Consider the following 20676-nt stretch of genomic DNA (forward strand, 5'->3'; position numbering starts at 1 on the left):
TAAGTTTCTAATATATCCCATTTTAGCAGAAGAACACGGGAATAGCCAGACAGACTAGATCAGACCCAAGGGCCTTTTAGTCCATTTCTTGTCTCTCACTGTGGCCAGCATCAGACGCACCCAAGAAAGGTGCAAGAACCCTGCAGCAGCAGATGTAGCTGCCATGCTGTCTGGAGTGGCTCACAACTGAGAGTGCCTATCTTAGGGCAGACTGGCAGAAAACAGGGCAGACACCCCAAGCTAGTGGTGTGTTCTATAATTAGATTTCATCAAACCAGTGACAAACGTGAACTCCTGGATCACTCTACCAGTCTTACCATGGAGTCACAGACAGTACCCTTGGACTCTCGTCTATCTTGCCACCACGATAAACTGGGCTTTGTCAGAAAAGGTTGCTTAAACCAAAAATCACACCACAACAGGTTGTTGCCAGTCCCAAGAGACCAGTCACTTACCCCAGATCAACTGGTACTTACACCAAAGACAACACTGGCAACCAACTCTATAGTAAACTTACTAAAGGTTTATTAGCTAACAAAAAGGAATGCGAGTTATTGAGAGGTTAAAGAAGATAAAATATATGCACAGTTGAGTCACAGTCTGTAATTCCAAATTGTGACAGTGCTGTAATAAACTGCCAATTTCCCAAAAGTCTTTCCAGGGTTCCCAGATTGTCTCTGGGGAATCTCCATTTTGCATCTGGTACTCTTCCCTGTAAGAATCCAAACGGCCCAGAGATGCCGGATCCTTCCTTGAATCCATACTTATAGCTTCTTCTCACCGAAAACAAGCTGATGGTGTCACTAGCCACGTGGGCTTTTCCTTTGATGACAGAGAAACGCATTTTAAGTCTTTGATCTCCGATCGTCACACACAGTGACTTGCAAATGAAGAATATTGACAAAAAAGTGCTAATTTCAAAGCATTCCACAAAGCTTCTTCCTCATTTCCTGGCTTGTCTGATGGGTTATTTAATTACAGAGGTATGTACAATGTAAATGTTTGCTACGTTATAACGGGATACTGATAAGTGAAAACAAGGCAAGTAAGAAGCCAGTCGTTTTTATTAAGTTTAAACACCAAATACACTATTATGCATTTAACAATCACATTGATCTATAATAATACACAAGCGAATTAGCCTGGGTTCTGGCATGAGCTGGCACCTGGTCTCAGTAGCATTTGTATTAATTATTGTAAGTACCATTAAACATCTTAAAATGATACCTAACGGAAAACAGTTTTTAGAGGGGTGCAAGTAACTAACAAAGTAACCATACATTGCTATAGACTGGGGAGAATAGGCAACTTTCAATACAGTAGAACAATAAGCAATGATGTGCCACAGAACACTATCTGGGACTTCCTGGAAGTCCTCGTCCTGGCCAGCAAAGTAAGGAAAAGAGTTAGGAGAATTCCCCTGCCTTGTTAACCCCTCTCTGCATATTGCTGAAACATCCCAGGAAAGATGACTTCGCCCTGGGAAACAGAGGCCACTTTTTGTCTTCTGACTTTGGAATATACAAGCTGCAGGCAAATAGGGATCTTAACTAATTTTCACTGATACCTCAAACCCTAAGGTCTTCGCCCTAACTCCTACTTCAAACTATACAAACTGAACCTTCTGGCCCACATATACTACATTTCATTTTCAAAAGCATGGTAATAACATTTCCAGCAAATGCACTAAGCGCACATTTGTCTACCAAGTCATGTTGCCACCTTAGTACATATGATTTGAGAAAGGGGTGTTGTTTAAAATTGAAAACAAATGGATAGATGTTCCAGTCCTTCATGCCTCCTCTTTGAAAGGCAGTAAGCCTATAGAATGTATGTAGTTTGTGTTAGGCTCAGAGATAAATTTTGTGGAAATTTCTTGTTAAAATATTGACAGCATATCACTAGAAAGGGCAAAAAAACTCTGTAGGTAGCCAACTTCCTACTGGGTAAAACTGAACACTTTGCAGTGCTTCCTAGAAAACTAGGGCCTGATTCAAAGCCAAATGACTTCAATGGGAATTTTCCCCTTGATTTCAGTGGGCTTTGGATCAGGTTAAAATCATGCCTCCACTGAAGTCAATAGAAAAACTCCAGCAGACTTCAGTGGAACCAGGATTTCACCCTAGCTCTTTAATAGCTAGGATGATTGGTTATTGAAATCATGAGGAATTTAAAAGAGATGCAAAATAAAGTGCATTCTAATGGAAAAATATTTGAGAATTTTTCTAGAAATATATTTTTCTACCACTTAAAAAAGAGATCTTGGAGTCATTGTAGAAATACCCACCCAGTGTACAGTGGCAGTCAAAAAAAAGAAAGCTAACAATGTTAGGAACCATTTGGAAAAGGATAGATAAGAAGACAGAAAATATCATAACACAGCTATATGCATCCATGGTACACACAGACCTTGAATTCTGCATGCAGTTCTGGTCACCACATCTCAAAAAAGATATATTGACATTGGAAAAGGTACAAAGAAAGACAACAAAAATAATTAGGGGGATGGAACTTCCATATGAGGTGAGATTAAAAAGACAGGGACTTTTTCAGTTGCAAAAGAGATGACTAGGGGGGATATGATAGAGGTCTATAAAATCATGAATGGTGTAGAGAAAATGAATAAAGAAGTGTTATTTACTCCTTCACATACCACAAGAACGAGGGGTCACCCAATCAAAATTTTAGGCAACAGGTTTAAAACAAACAAAAAAGAAGTACTACTCACACAATGCACAGCCAAACTGTCAAACTCATTGCCAGGGGATGTTGTGAAGACCAAAACTATAACTAGGTTCAAAAAAGAACTAGATAAATTCATGGAGGAGAGGTCCATCAATGACTATTAGTCCAGATAGTCAGTGATGCAACCCCATGCTGTGGGTATCCTAAGCCTCTAACTTTCAGAAGCTGAGAGTGGATGGGTCACTCGATAATTGCCCTGTTCTGTTCATTCCCTCTGAAGCATCTAGCATTGGCCACTGTCAGAAGACAGGATACTGGTAATACTGCAATTCATGCACACCCACTGTTGCCAGGTCAAAATTTTATCCTGAGTCTCCTGATTGGTGATATTTTTCTTAAAGCCTGAGATCCTGGAGTCAGGTGATTATGGGAGAATCTCAGTTTTCATTTTTATGTAAATTTCTATCTCTCATGGTTGCTGAGAAAAACTTAAAAATGTGAACGCTAAATGTTCAAAAAACAGACATCAAATAAAAATGTCCCATTTGTTAAAAAAATCTCATGATTTTTCACCTGTTTGTCCCATGCACTTTCATTTTGGTGCTTCAATGAGAAGATGCAAATAGTCATATTGTATCAGACTTGTGGTCCATCTAAATTCAATATTTTGTCTCAGATGGGGCCAGTAGAATCTCACTGTCAGAAGAGGGTACAAGAAATGTTGCAGTGGGTATTATGGAATAATTTGCCCACAGTGAAGGCTTCTTCCTGACTAGCCATTTCTTTGAGTTTTGCTTATGCCCTGAAGCATGAGGGTTTTTTAAATCTTTACTACAGTAGAGCCCCTATTTTATGAACTAACTGGGGATTAAGGATTTCTTAAAATCCAAAAATTCATAAAATTGAACTTCTGAAAATTATACTAGTTATGATGAATAACTCGCAGTATGGCACATTGCATTACTTTCTTCTGGTCTTTCAAACCACTGCAAAGAGATTTCCAATGCTTTGAATACATCGCAATGTGAAGGGATTTTGACTTATCTTCATCAACTTCACATTTGGGCTCGAAAAATCAAGGTTCTACTGTATTATAACTCTGGACGCCATAAATAAACCCTTTACAAATACCTGAGATAGGAGAAACTAGAGTGAACGCACAAAATGCTCAAACCAGTCTGTATCACTCAATTCACTTGTAGGAGCAGAGCTCACATTGCATTAGTATTTTGAGGATTTCATTGTTTTTCCATTCCTTTGAGCCTTGCTTAAAGTCCAGTGTTCCAAAAGATGGAGCCAATTTGCCTTTGTAAAAATCCTTAATTTATTCAAACTGTTTTATTAGTCTCTCTTCTCCTTTTGCCCCTTAATCTCATGTTTTAGCTACAGCTGCCTTCCTATTACTCCCTCCTTGTTGTCCAATCTCCAGATTGGTGGAAAGAGAGTTAACGCATTTGGGGTCAAAATAAAGACATTTTTCAAATGCCAAGAAAAAGAGAGCAGCGCTATTACACTTTGATGTTAATACATGTCTTTTGTAGTTTTCCTGTTTGTTTTCATCTTTCCTCACTGTCAACAGTGCACCAGATTTTATAGGCAGTTTAACACAGAGCAGATGCTGATTAAAGGAAATGTGGTTTTTAGTGCAACATTTAAAAAATATCACTTACTCTCGTCTAAATGCTATATTCCTAATGAGTTTTATTTTTATTAACTGTTGTGTGAGACTACAATGAGCATATATTTTAATTGGACCAGAAGTTTTTACAGCTAACTTGGTGGACTGTAACTAGGCAGTTACAACTGGCCAGAATACTTCTGCTGTCCGCCATGAGGGTTGAAATCCAAGGTGTGAACAAACAGGAAATTCTCAGCTACTCCATAAGGGCTGGCCTCGTGTGACCACTGTGATTATTAATTTATGCAAACATTCTTGTCTTTACCATTAGCCAGGCTCCTCCTTCCCCCCCATCCTTGGTCTGTTTATCCACATGTTGCATACTGCCAAAATCCCATTTTGTGAGCTCCATAGAACAGGAACTGTCTCCTCCTTGTTTGTACAGTATCTAGTGGAACACGATGCTTTATCCCTGATTGTGGTCCTTGGGTATTACTTCAATCAAAATTAACAATAAATTGTTAATTGTATTTATGTTTATCATAGTAGTGCCTACGGACCCCATTCTACCGGACACTGTAAAGATTAATAAACAGCCCCTGTCCCAAAGAGTTTAGATAGATAAAAGAGACAAAAGGCAGGAGAAAGGCATAGAACTTGCATATAATATGACATACAACATAACAAATAATAATAAAATGCTAAAGCATGGTGATTTATATAACTCTGTGCAAGATGCATTTGTTCACTCTAGTTTTGAATTAGATTGGATCTTAGGCCAAGGAAGTTGTCAGGGTTCCTTTCCCACTCTGAACTCTAGGGTACAGATGTGGGACCTGCATGAAAGACCCCCTAAGCTTATTCTTACCAGCTTAGGTTAAAAACTTCCCCAAGGTACAAACTTTCCTTTGTCCTTGAACAGTATGCTGCCACCACCAAGCGTTTTAAACAAAGAACAGGGAAAGAGACCACTTGGAGACGTCTTTCCCCAAAATATCCCCCCCAAGCCCTACATCCCCTTTCCTAGGGAAGGCTTGATAATAATCCTCACCAATTTGTACAGGTGAACATAGATCCAAACCCTTGGATCTTAAGAACAATGAAAAATCAATCAGGTTCTTAAAAGAAGAATTTTAATTAAAGAAAAGGTAAAAGAATCACCTCTGTAAAGTCAGGATGGAAAATACTTTACAGGGTATCCCCCTCTGGGCAAAACCTTAAAGTTACAGAAAACAGGAATAAACCTCCCTCTTAACACAGGGAAAATTCACATAAAACAAAAGATAAACTAATCCGTCTTGCCTGGCTTACCTATACCGGTTGCAATATTGGAGACTTGGATTAGGATGGGTTGGAGAAGATGGATTTCTGTCTGGCCTCTCTCAGTCCCAAGAGAGAACAACACATAAACAAAGAGCACAAACAAAAGCCGTTCCCCCAGCCTCAAGATTTGAAAGTATCTTCTTCCCTTATTGGTCCTTTAGGTCAGGTGCCAGCCAGGTTAGCTGAGCTTCTTAACCCTTTACAGGTAACAGGATGTTGCTTCTGGCCAGGAGGGATTTTATAGCACTGTATACAGAAAGGTGGTTACCCTTCCCTTTATATTTATGACAGAAGTACTTATTTCACCCGGGGTGTAGGTGAAAGAGACAAGGGTAGATTTGATCTGAGCTCAGCTGCTTATGTTTTGTTTCTGGAAAATCCCTCAATGATAGGCACAGTGTTTAGTTAGTGACAGGTGTCTTCAGGTCTGTGACAGGGCTCGACTCACCACTGAGGCACCTCCTGCTGGCTGTCTGGGGAATTAGCACTGCGCCCCCTCTGCTAGTGGTATCTCGCCCCGTCATCTCTGTTCCTGGACCCATGTCACTCCCATGACTGTGGTGTTCTCTTCATGATACTGCCCTCCGGCTGTGCCACACTCCATGTTCCCGCCTCCCTTCCAGGGGGGGACCTGCAGGCTACTGTCAGTGTGGGGGCAGATGCCCCATCACAAGGCCAAATCCTGGTGCCACTGAAATCAAAACTACTATTGATTTACAATGGACCAAAATTTGCTCCTGCTTTAGATCCTCCCTTCTGAACTTTGGCATATTATTTTTTTAAATACACAAGTACCTTACATTGTACTTTATATTATAATTACTGACAAAGAGGGGCTTTTAGGCCCATTTTTTTAAAGAAGTCCTAGTCCAACATTGAATTTTGTGTGAAGTAAACTGCAGACAGAAATGATATAATTCAAATGTTTAACTACCAGATTTCTCAGCAAAAATATTGCTTTTGTCTGAAAATCATGTAATTGGGCATTTGCCTTATATAGTCCCTACACCTAAAATTGATTGTTTTACTTTTCAGAACACCCCTGTATGACCAGACAGTGGTATAATTCCCATACTAAAGAACTGGGGGAACCAAAGCACAGAAAAAAAGTCACTTGACCAGTGTCACAGAAACAGACTGTGCTGTACCCGGGATTCGAATCTAGCTCTCCCGATGCCTAGCCCAATGTTTTAACTGCAAGGCCATCCTTCCTGTAAGGATGGTGAGTATGAGACTACAGGTGGGTTCTATGTCTGAATGCAGCCCTTTATTCACACCCTACACATTGTAATAATCTTTGTACAAAATATGCCTTGTGAAGTATCATTTGAAAACTCATTGTCTGCTGGTCAATAATATCATGGTGGAATGTATGTAGCAACATTATATGTAGAGTTATGAACATAAGCTGAAATTATGACTGAAATGTGTTTGTCAGACAAATCTGGGGAGAGGGTAAGCCTGTTCCTCAAAGACAAAGGACAGACTAAAGATTCTAGCTGGCTGTCATCAAAGCTGATTGGCAATCACTGATCAAGTGGCCATTCTTTGGCAACAGAGAGGAACAGGAACAGATCAATCTGGATTTTAACAACCAACAACATGGAACCTTTTTCACCATGAGGCCCCATGTCTCCATCCTCACAGTGGGAAGAAACTTTGTCTAGGGGTATGCATTTCAAAGGGTGATTGGACTATAAAAGTGAGGGGCAAAAACACCACAGATATTCTGTTTTTCTTTCTCTCCCTATATCTCTTCATCTGCTAAGAAGATAAAGGAACCAGTCTTTGGACTTTCACAGAGGTTCTGACCTTAGCATTTGGTCAGCCCTGTTGCTGAAAACATATAGTAAGGATTTTACCTTGAACCAAGTATAGTTTGTTAAGTCTTAGCTACTAGAAAGCATTTTAATTTTATTTCTCTTGTAACCGTTTCTGACTTTAAGACCTTGTACTTGTACTCACTTAAAATCTCTCTCTTTGTGGTTAAATAAACTTGTTTTATTCTTTAATCAAAATTAATCCGATGTTGTATTTAAATTGAACTGTCTGGGTAACTCCAATTAAAGTAGCAAACTGTTGGATACTGACCCTTTATAGGGGCAATGGACCTACAATATCTGAACTGTCCAGGAGAGGGCATGAGTGCATAACACACATGATGAAGTGAGCTGTAGCTCACGAAAGCTCATGCTCAAATAAATTGGTTAGTCTCTAAGGTGCCACAAGTACTCCTTTTCTTTTTGCGAATACAGACTAACACGGCTGTTACTCTGACACATGTGGGGGGAAATTCAGGACTGGGAGAGTGGTTGGTGTCACCCTGCAAGTGGTAATCAAAGCTGGTGGAAGCCAAAGTGTGACTGGAGTGTGGCTGTCAAGCTGAGGCTACGCACACATGCTCAGGGTGTGACTTACATGATGCTTGGTTGTTTGTGAGGGGCCCAGTTTGGAAGCTACAGCAGAAAAGCACTGTGCAGTACCCAAGGTTGCAAGGCAGGTGCTGACACAACCCCTCACTCGTCTGGATTGCAAACCAGAATGTGATAGGTTCACGGGTTTCAATAGCATGGCTCACTCTGGGCCACTTCATTCATGGACCAAGGGAACAGACCCACTCAACGAATGATTTTGGGGAAGTTCTATGGCCTGTGTCATACGGGAGGTCAGAATAGAGAACAACAATGGTCCTTACTGGCCTTGGAATTTATGAATATGTAACAGCAGCAGGACCTGGCCTTTTCTAATTTGGTCCTGGAGTGGGAAAGCCATTTCCCCTCACAGTAATACTGAAATTTAGATGCTGACACAACCCCTCACTGGTCCGGATTCCAAGGGGAACAAGTCTATCAAGCAAACCCCAACTGAGATGGAAGGATAAGTGGGAGAACCAGTTATCACATGAAGATCCAGAACAGGAGAAGGGCCCAACAGCCTCTGATGCAGTTGGTGGAGAAAGAAGGCCACAGCGCAAAAAAGCTAGAGATAAACTGGGAGACCAGGCCTGCTGCGAGATAATAGATTCAGTAACTTTAATGAGGTATATAGGTTTCACTCCCCTGGAAAAAAAATTCCACAGTCCCTCTGCAGTGCTCTTTCTTCCTAAATGAACCCCCATGCCAGCTGCGCTCACTCTAGCCTTGGGAAGGGGAACAAAGAACCCTGGCCCCTTAAGTTCTTGATCCACAAAGGGATGGCAGTGAAGACTCAAACCAAGCCCTGGGCCTGAACCTTACCACTTTTCCTTAGGACCCTCCTTCACCATCCTCCCCCGTCACAGATCTCCAACCTTCAAATCCATCCAACACAGTAACTTTTGATGTCACTGTCTTTCATCAAACTGCACCCCCTCCCCCAAGGGTCAGCAATAGGAGGAGCAATAATGTAGTGTTCCAGTCCCACCATTGCACATGGGATGAGCAGACTGACCTTCAGAACTGGATGATATTCAGATTCAGAGATGCCACACATTAGCATCCATCGGTACAAATGTCAACAAAATTTCATGTTAAGTATTCACTCTTCACTACCAAATACAACACATGCAGCACATGACTTAAATGTGCACAGGAGGCAACCAATGCATATAAAATCTTAGCCTGTCTTGGTTTCCATTCTGTAACATCTTACGGCATGTATTTCATGTACTGAGGTATTTCACAAGCTAAGTGACCCTAAATACAATACAAGAATTAATATACATGGGTATGAACAAGTCTGAAAGATATTCAGGAGAAACACCAAACATGCTGGAGGTTTTAAACATGTTTTCAACTTGTCTGCCTTGATGCCATTTCATCATCACACACAAAAACATTTATTGTGACTTACTGATGATGAGTGTATTGCTCACATGCCCAAAGAATGACATTTCCAGTCACATCTTTCCTTAAAACGAAATGAACATGTATTTCATACCTTGACATGCTGATCATTTTCAAACTCAGCCAGCTATGGGTTCACCACTCTACAGTTCCTAAAACTGGTAGTATATTATCATGTCTTATGCGATCATGCATGGCTTAGACTTGCAGCTGTATGTCAAAAAGAAAACAAATGAAGAGTGGTTTTCCTTGGATTATTATCCATGCATTGATGTTCAATGAGCCTGTTCCTTAGCAAGCTGTAATTCATATGATTTTTGCTACTACTGACAATTTAGGGTTAGTCTGGGGTTTGGTTCTGACTTGTAAAATCTTCCTACAAGACAGCACATACAGCTGGCATGTTGCATATTTGTTTGTCTGTAGTGTTTGTAACCCTTCTGCCTGTCAGAGTTGGCAGCAACAAGGGCCGGGTTCAGTATCTAGGGGTTCCATTCCAATAACACAATGCAAAACTGGCTCGAGCCCCCACCCAGTGACCTGGGACAAATATATACCACCCCCGCTGGGCACCTCCAAGAGGCAATACTTCCCCTCTCGCAAGCACATAGTCTGAGTGTAGCAAAAAGCCTTTTAATAACAAAGAGAAACAATGTGGCATTATGTTGGGGAAACATCACCAACAGCATTCATAACACAACCCATGAGCAAAACCCACCCCAAGCAAATTGGGGCATGTCCTTTCCCTTTGGTTCTTGAGTCCAGCAACCCAAAATCACCCAAAGTCCCAAAAGTCCAACGACCCAAAAGTCTCTGTCCTTGGTCAGGGCAGCCCCAGAGTTCAAAGTTTATCTGCAGGGTTTTACCTCCCAACCTGGGTGGAGATTGGGGGAGGGGGGGGTTAAGGGGCACCTTACGTGGTCCAACGTTGATGGCCCCACCTCTCCATGGGGCTCCGCACCGCCAACCGCTCCGCTCGCCGTCCCGCAAACTGCTCTGCCGTATAGCTTCAGGCTCCCCCACTACTTAACACAACACTCAGTGATTTCAGCTCTTAGTAAGTTTAGCTCTTTTGTGATTTCAGCTTGTAGTAAGGGAGCCTCAGTGCTGGTGCACCATAAGCCCAAAGTGAATTCAGCTCAGCAGCCTGTAACTAGACTCCTAATAGAATCAAAATTAGCTCTGATATTCCACAGTGGAGAGAGGAGGAAGTGCAATTAGCATGTAAGGCCCTCACCAGGGGGCCCACGTCACCAAGTATTAATACCTGTCCCCAGCCTCTCTCAATTCACAGAGTTTTGGAACCCATGTCCCTTGCCTAGCGAGTGCTACTTAGTTGATGGCGAGTCCCTCCATCATAACAAAAGGCCAAGTACAGTTCCACTGTCCTTGATTCCCATAATCAGGGTAATAACAATTTATTTTTCCTGCCCCAATAACAGAGACACTGGGGATCCCACAGCAGCCAAAGTGACCATTTGGGCAGCTATGGCCTCATTCTAGGCGGGGTGGGTGTGCCTATGCAATCATGCCTATGAGATCAACCCCTGAAGTTCTTTTCCACAACTTGCCACACCTCACCACCAGATGTCAGGGTGGAGCTCATCCTGACTCTGCTTACATATTTTTCTTTTTCATGGTCCAAAATATAACTACTACTACTTTCTTCTGTGTCTTTTGGGCTCCATGGGGTCTAGTCTCCTGAACATAGTTGTCAGGATTCTTCTAATTGAAAACCCTGGTCAGCATTTTAGCAGCTAATGTACTTAATGACAACAATTCTGACTGCTGTCAACTATACAATTATAGAAAATCTAATTTTTCTTTGTCTTGGGTTTCAGTCATCCTTAGTTGCCTGGCAGGAACGGATGAAAACTACCAAAAACAAAAACGCAGACCATTAGCAAAATGATTCAGTGCAACAGCCCAGAGATCCACCTAATAATATTTGTCTTCCATTTCAAAGCAAAATAAAATAAATAAGTAAAGTAAAGTAAGTAAATAAATAAATAAATAACAAAGCAAATGCATAAGACAAACAACTGCTGCTTTAGGACCCCAAATCCTGCAATCCAGTTCACATAAAAACAACTCATTTTAACTTAAACGCCTGCATAAGACTGAAGGATCAGTGATCAGCAGAAAGTTAGCAGAATATTAAAGAAACTAAAAATAATAACACAGGGGTTTCTCTGTGGAGTCTAAGGATGACATAGGGCTATATAATTCTCCCTGGCTCCCTACCTGAGACAATGTAGGCCAGGGATTTTCAATCTTGGAATTGTAACCATTTTACGCTTTCCATACTGCTAAATGGGAGAAGGGTCCCCGTTACATGGGACAGGTAACCCAATGCGGGGGGTCCCAGTATGGAAATGGTTGAGAAGGTAGGAAAATGACAGTGCCTGCATCCTATACCTCCTGCATCCCAGTTGTACAATTCCTTATTTAGACCATCACTGCCAATCATAGTATGTAAACTCCTCCTTATAATAACATCAAACATATCCTTCATATTTGTAACGGAGGGGTTCATTTGGATAAATAATTAGGTCATTATAGTAGCTATACAGCCAAAGGAAAAACAACAGACACAGGCAGTTCTCCTCTTCTGATACCTCTTTTCAAGCAGACTGCTACTTACTAGTTTCATCCCAGTTCCATATATAGGACCAGATTCTTAGCTTCTGTAAATAACTGTACTTCTGTTGACTTCAGTGGGGCTACACCAGCTTACACCAGTTGAGGATCTGGCCCATAAGGTACAAGGTACCGATATATTGGGCAATAATGACAGAGAAAGTATTATACGTACAGAACAATGATTAAAATATTGCAAGTTGCTATATACGCATATCCAAGCTTGTAGAATAAATCGTATTATGTCCTATTGCATTTTTTTCAGAAAAAATATGTGATTTTGCAATTAAAGTAAGAGAATCTGATTCAGCATTCCATTAACTCAGTTGTATTCCAGTTTACAATGGAGTTACACCAGTTAAAGATGGAGTAATGAACTGATGGAATGAAGCTCTGTATTTTAAAAATATATGCACAAATGGGCAGTTACAGCTGTATGTGCAACATTAACTTTGTTGTTTCCTGCCTTTGAATGTTTAAACATACAACTACAACCCTATATATGTATTGTTAATACAGTGATTTTCTATGGAATATTAACTTCCTTTCACTTATCTATAGAATGTTTGGATTTTTTTTTACAGTTGTGTTCACGTAATTAGTACTTGTACACAAATTGCATCCTATTTTTAGTCTCTGCTTTTATTCAACATACATATAATTCCCCCACCCACTCTACAGACCTTCCTGTCATTAGTAAACAGAGTGCTTACTCACAACTTTGGTGGAGGAAAGGAAAGAAGAGTTCAAAATCCAGATCCAGATCCAAACAGCATTGGCCCCTGCCTTTGTAATGCACCAACCAAAAGCCTGGGTGTCAACAGATTCAAACTTCTGGTTGTTTGAAACCTAGATACAAAATTAACGGACTGAGCATCTCTGTAGTAACAAAACCAAACAGTCAATATGTGCCCGGATGTAGATTTTGTTACAAAACTAAAAATCCGCTAAGGTTGACTCAAAGATGGAATAGTATTGGACAAAGCTAGTCTGGAGCTTTTTGTGTTAACATGGACTGAATTTCAAGGGAGCCCATGCCAACATTTGGATGAGCCATTTTCACTCTCTAGGTTTCAGGAAAAGATCTGAGATTTTAGAGCTAACCTACTTAGACTGTAAACTCTTTGGGAGCAGAGACCATCTTTTTGTTATGCCTTCCACAGTGGGGTCCTGGTCCATGACTGGGCACTCTGAGGTATTACTGCAATATAAATAATCTGAAAGCCGTGAAAACCTCAATTGTATAACATGGTTTTGATGCTAAGATTTTGGTTGAGTTTCACTTAAACCCAAAACTCAGAAAGAAAATATAGATTAAATGAACCAAAGTCAAACAAAAAAACAATTTTGGCAAATCCCCCAAGAACTGGAATTGTTTCCCAGATCAATCAGTAAATTTCCTGAGATATGTATAAAACAGTAAAACAAAGAAAATGTACCAAAATTATATAGACTATAATTTAAACCAGGAGGTTGAGAAGCACAGCTTTTTTCATTTAAATCTGGCAAAAATCTGGCAATGCACACAGGACATATCAGGGTAGCACAGAGCTCCAAGAATACAATCCGCTATCTTCAGCATTGATCTTATTTTGCGACCTCTTATTTCCTTCTATTGCATTGCATCACGTTGTGTTAATTTCTTCCTCAGTCATGGATTATCACTATCAAGGCGATACAAAAGCTCTAACACCAAGCCAGTTTATTGTTTCCAATATTTTCATTTAAGTACTTCAATCAATATCTGCCAAGACAATTAAAGTGCTCAAACAGTTTGCCAGAGGACTTTTCCTTTGGAGTCATTTTTTTTATTTTGTATTTATTCTACTATTTATTTTTAACAAAAAAAAAGTTAACACAATTTCCCCAAATTCGTGCACTATTCTGATTCTTGTTTTATAAAGGAAATGAAATTTGTCATGCTGCCATACATCATTTGCACTGCAGTACAATGTCCCATCTGTGTGTCAAGTACAAAACAAAAGCATTTTGTGAAAAATTGCTAAAGTAGTAATGATTTTTGTCCTCAACTCTTTGTTTTGCCTTTCAATAAAGAAGGCGACATGTGCCACAAATGATATATTATTGTTTAAGTACAACCCCAGTAACAGTGCATAACCAAAACCATGTTTCACAGCAGAGAAACTATAGTTTACTGCCCCTATGGCTCTGATGAGAATATAATGTTCTACAGTTTATAAATGCTTTGCGGTCAATACATGATTTACTTCAGCTTGTTCATCCAATGAGCAGGAGGTCCAAAAATATATCAAGCTATTAGACAGCCCATTGGAAGTGTGGCTGAGGCTGCCAGTGATGGAAAGCATTCCATTGAAGCCTCTCTGTCAACTAGAGATGAGATAATTAGATCCAGGTAATACATTGAAGCCCCATCAGGGAGCAGGACAGCAAACATGTCATCTTTATGGGTCTTTCTTGTCCTTCCCAGCAACACTGGACTGAGTAAAAACCATGAAGGATTCATCAGTGCCCTGCAACAAATACAGCAGCAGGATAATCCCTCCATCATGCTCATTATCTAGAGTCCTGGTATTCTGTGTAAACAACCGTATGTACCAAAAAAAAAAAAAAAAAAAAAGATTAAGGAGCCATGTCAGTTATATCTTTCCTTTTAAGTTTTAGTGTAGTATCAGACAAAGCAGATGGACTTGAATCTTGTAATATCTGCAGCAGCTTTGGAATCTCTATTTCAGTCTTAAAATGGCTCATACTGAAATAGCTTTCTACTAGAAAGAGACGAAAACTAGAACCCTGAATCCAAATAACCCTAAACTGTCAGCATTCAACATCCATATCTGGATTAAATAATTATATTCTCTATGGACAGAGTAAGCTCAACTACAATCCTGAGAATCCAATCCTCCCCAAATTTCCACATGCACATTTTGTACGATGCAGGGATTGGAATCTGTACCTGGATCCAGAAGTGAAATTTGTGGCTCACCTTTCTACATCTCTTCCAGGTTTTATGTGGAAATAATAATAATAATTAATAATAATAGGAATAATAATCCTCTCAGAAAAGAAATAATTAACTTGTAATTCCCCTGTAACATGTATTATTACAGCATTCTCTTTGCACTAATTAGGGCTGGTTGAAAATTTTCCATCAAAACTTTTAAAAAAATATGGAAAATTGGGTTTGCAAATAAATTAAAATTTTCAAACAATTTTGAATTTTTATCAGAAAACTGATAACCCAAAGCCTGAAAAGCTTTTGGCTAAAAATTGAGGGGTTTTCAGGTTGTCATTTTTTGAAGAAATGTTAAGATTTTCCACAGAGGACAGGGGAGTTGTAGTTAAGGTGCACAATAGTTTAAATCATAACTGATTTTCATACAAAAAATCTCCCCAATTTTACATATAGAAAAAATGTTAGCACCTTAATTTCCCTGGGCATGACCTCTGGTGTTGCAGCAGCAACACACAAGGGCTTGTGGAATGGGTATCTGCCCCAGATCTACCTATATGTATGTAGAAATGAAAGTGTCCACTTTGTTCAGGGCAAAAGAAGCTAACAGGAAATGTATGGCAGCCATCTTTGATGTGGGTAACATTGAATAAATTTACGCTACTGGAAATACTAAAATGGGAACAACTCAATATCTGTAGTGTAAAATATACATAGAATTAAAGAGGAAAAAGCAGCTCTAAGTTAGATAAAAGTCTGAAGGAAAACAATATACGAAAACAACTAGGAAAAAATTATAACCATTACTTTTTAAAATGCCAAAACACACATATACATACACAGAGCAACATGGCATTCCCATTACCCACATTCCAATTTAATCTCCATGAGGATAGAAAAGTTACTTAGGATCAGCAGGAATGGACAAGCAGATTCAGAAGTCTGTTAGATGGGCTTGAAATTAGAAGTCTAAAATGGCAAGATGTATATATGCTACATCATGTGGGTGAAGAGGTATTTTTTATGATTCACAGCCTAAAATAAATCTGGCATAGACGAAGATCTCCTTTAAAAGCCCTTTGTATCCTAACTGATAAAGGAATATAAGGTGCCTCCTTACTCTTCTGTGCCAGCTATCTGTACCATGAACTCAGGGCAGTGGCGAGAGCAGCTTACACATACCCACTGCATGGATGATCAGGAAGTGGGTGGAATATTGACTCCCACTCCATCAATGTGTTGGACAGCACAGCTGAAGCGACATGAAGGGGAAAGTAATCTGTACTAGGTAGAGGTCTCACACAGAGTTTCTCACCCCTCCACCCCCCCCCCCCAGAGGAAATGGACATAAGGAACCATACTGTACCTCTGAGTCATAGTACGATCCCATATCTGAACCTCGGGTAGCACAACTATGTCCTGACCCATACACAAGGCTCATGGCAAAGCCACAAACGAGCCCTTTGACTGTGAAATCAAAATTCAAATTCTGCAAAAAGTATTCATGGATCAAGCATCTCAAAACTCCTCTCAGCAAGCTGTGCTTGCACTGGACTGACCTTTGGATATTGGGCAAGCTATGGAAGTGGCAGAGTTTCCTGAGCATGGAAAATAATGTACACTCTGTGTGCATGCTAACGGCACACACATGATAATAGTCCCAATAGGCCAAGTCTCAAGAATTAAAATCGGTTTTCAAAATACTTGAAAATGTCTTGGGTTGTACCTCTACCCAGAAGGATACTCAGCTGAACCAACAATATGAAAAATGTAGTTTTTCTTGCCATATTTGTGGCACAATGCCTAAGATGGCAGATACAAACTCAATTCAGGACAAAGGAAAGTCATTTATATGGATAAGGCAGATGTACAGACCAAATGTAAGAAATGCCAAGGTGGGCCAGGCAATGGCTATAGGAGAAGACAATACTTACCCAGATGAAGCTGAGCACAATTTCATGATTCAGTGACAATTTATGACTTGCCACAATTTCACTGCCTGAAAAGCAGAACTGAAAAACAGATCTTTAAAGATTCACCAGTAGTATTAAATGGAGTATGTGCCCATTTTTTCCACATGTGCAAAACAAGGATGCTATGAAGAAGAAACTGGAAGCCAAATTGAAGAAACTGGAAGACTGTAACAAACAGAAGCAAGACTTCAGGCAATTGCAGACTAAAAAGGACGTGACGGGGGTGGGGGGGACCCTCTGTAGCGGGGTGATCACCCGCTCTTGCCCTGAAGGGCTGAAAAGCCAGCCCTTGGAGAGGGCTGGGGGCTAGAAGCTGGGCTGATTGGGGAAGTAGCCACAGCTGGGCCACATCCCAATCAGGGCCCAGCTGGCCCTTATGAAGTCTGGGAGCCAGAAACTTAGGCAGAGTCTCTCTCTGGCTAGAGAGAGAGACAGGCCTGGCTGCAGGGGAACTCACCCGGGGACCTAGAGTAAGGCAGGACTGGGGAAAGGCCTCAAGAGCTGGGAAGCCCTAGGCCAGCAACTCCCCAGGCTGCAGGGCCTGGTCCCAGGCCCATATAGGTATTGGGGTTGCAGAGGGGCAGCCTGAGGGTGGGTAAAGGCAGCCAGTCCAAAGCCCTTGTTGCCTGTGATGATTGGCTTGTAAGCTGCAGTCTGCCCCAGGGCACGGGGGCTAGACAGTGACTGGCAGTAGCCACAACTGAGGCGACATGCGGATAGTGGGTGAGTGTTCCCCAGGGTGGGGAGACCCAGGGAGTGGGAGTACTGCCAGGGAGGCAGCACCCAAGGCAAGGGCACCGGGTCCGGGAGGGACACAGGGGCCAGTGGTAAGGTGGATCACTGGCCTGCGAAGGGCGCTCTGGGCTGGAAATCAGCTTATACCCAGGAACGACCAGCAGGAGGCACCGCCAGGTGAGTCCGAATCTTTATACCCTCCAAAAGGTAAAGAAAGAAATATATGGATTTACAAAAAAGAAGAGTACGAAGACTTTAAAATATGTAGACGCAAAATGCAAGTGGAGTTCTGATGGCAAAGAGAGACAAAGGAAAATTAAAAGTGCTTGTTGGATATGCATTCACAGTACAGCAGAAATGAGAAGACAAGTACATCCTGCCATTCTTCTGGGTCATTCTGACACACCATAAAGGAAATCAAGCAAACTCTTCCTGAATGAAAGTTGCACAAAATAACCAGAAACGGAGTCCACTCTTTCATCTGCAGAAGCTTTCAAATGCTGTCTAGTAACTAGCATCTGCTGGATCTCTGTCTAGAAGGCAGGGTATTCACAACTATTTTAATATCTATGATGAGTGAGGAAATAGACCTGTGAGGTTCACTCCACTTTGCTGGAATCTGTCCCACGTACAGGGTTTAATATCACTACACTGTATAAAGTACTGTGGGTTCTTGGACTGTTTAGTGCCCAATGCTCTGAGGTGCTGACAGCAGTCAGGTCCCACATACTTCAGGGAGCCAGAGGCACTCAGCATCTCACACAGCTAGATACCTGATGACTACAAGCCTAAATATTGTGTCTTTTCCATCAGAAAGAAGAGTAACACCTACTAGATCATAAGTACTACCTCCTGCAACACTTGCCTCTTGGGAGGTCTCCCACACCAGCCCAACAACGTTTTGTTCTTATAAGATCACAGTGGGATGGTACAGCTACACATACATGTACAGGGCTACGTAAATGTGTGCAACTATACATTTTGACTAGACTATAGTGAACTAGTCTTTAACACGTAACATTATTTTAGAGCTATTCACTGCCATCTGAAAAAACTGAAAGCTCAGGCTTTCCAAAAATCCCCACAAACTTCATTCAAACTGATTGCTAAAGATCAGATCAGCTTAGTGCTTCTTCTCAGTTGTACATCATCCTGTATGAAGCTATCTCAACTAAATATGACAAAGTGTATCAGGCATAAGGGGTTCAGGAAGAAAAAAGGAGAAATATCAGTGAGATGATGCAATGGAAACCAAAAAAATGGTGTTGTCGGCATCCTTTAGGTGTGGTGCGATATAAAAAAATCTACTTCATATAAAAAAATGAACATTTAGAAATTAGAATGTTTCCAAGTATAGTATTTGTGAATCTGGCTACAAAGTATGACGTGGTACAGTTGGATTATCAGTCAACAATGAGGTAGTTTGTCAGATGGTGTATAGTAATATCAGAGAAATGTTATCAGCTTTGGGTGCATCTGATCCTGCCAAAATAAAAGACATCATTAAATGATTATAAAAATGCGAATTCTTTTATTCAGAATCACACAAGTCTTGTTTTTAAAGAAGCGCTGGATTACAATGCACAACAAAAATGTAGTGCTGATTACCCATGTTTACCTATCATTCTGGAAAATATTTTTACAATGATTAAGATTGTGAAGGTTGAGTCTCTTTATTCATCTCACCCAATAATCTAGTATTAAACAAGTCTCCTGAATTAAATTATAACTTCTCAAAGTGTAAGAGGAAATGTTATTGTTTGTTCTGTCACTGCAGAGTAATAAATATCCATTTTCCTATGTACATTGCTGAAAACAGAGCATCGAATAAAGGTTGTTACGATGACACAGATAATTCACTCGAAAGATATTTTTTTCTTGTGTGTGTGTGAAACAATGAAGTGTAATGATAAGTGCAGTGTTATACTACCATCTAGCAAAGAGGAGGCCAAATCAGCTGAATAAAGATGGCTGACTAAAACAAGAGTTTGCACTCATGTTATAAATATTGCATAGTAAATATTTCATATGTGAGACTGTGAAGAAATAGTCCAGAAGGATAAAAATTTACCATGAAAGGAAGCATCAGAAAATTGGAGAACCTAAATGAATTCAGATATCTGTAAGTACAATAAATTGAATATAAATCAGAAAAGCTAAAAAACAGCTTAATATTTCTACACTATTCAGGAGAATACAGCCAGGAAATATACAATGTTCACATATGAAGTGCCTTAAACAGATTTTTTTTGTCAAAATGTGTAAGGATTATTACAAGATAGTTGTTACGGTTTTGGACCATTTGTTAAGTGCTCACAATAAAATGCAGAGTAGACATCTGATTAGCTTGCCACAGTTCTATGAACCCTGTCCAAAAACCCTAAAAACATCTTATAGACAGCATACATTTTGTGATACAGCTGAAAGGGGATTATAAATAATGAGGCAAAATGAAAATTATTACAAAGGTAAAACTAATGCATTGGCTTGTGCCACTTACTTGTATGTGCACACTTATTTCCAGTGAATGGAATGGACTGTTTACTGCAGTGTTCTTTCACCTTCCTCTGTAGAATCTGATATAGGCCACTTGCAAAGAAAGGATACTGGACTAGATGGGGCCCTCAGGTCTGATCCAGGATGGCAATTCCAATGGTCCTATGTACTACACCTGTTCTAGTGTAAAATTATAAACTATAATTATAATCACCCTTTAGTGGTTGGCCTAAAACGATGCTGCTGCAGTTACCTTTTCCTAACAACGATTCTCCATTAGCTTACACAGTAGACTTTTATGTTTTTGTAGCTAAAGATTCTGAGCCATAAACTTCTCTCTCTCTCTGTGTCTTACAATTTTACTGAAGTCAACTGCATCAACAGCAGTGGGAGTGTATGATGTTCAGCACCTTACAGGATTGGGTCATGAAAGCCTAATCATGCAATGTA

Source organism: Eretmochelys imbricata, chromosome 2, assembly GCF_965152235.1.
Source record: "Eretmochelys imbricata isolate rEreImb1 chromosome 2, rEreImb1.hap1, whole genome shotgun sequence".
Lineage (NCBI taxonomy): Eukaryota > Metazoa > Chordata > Testudines > Cheloniidae > Eretmochelys > Eretmochelys imbricata.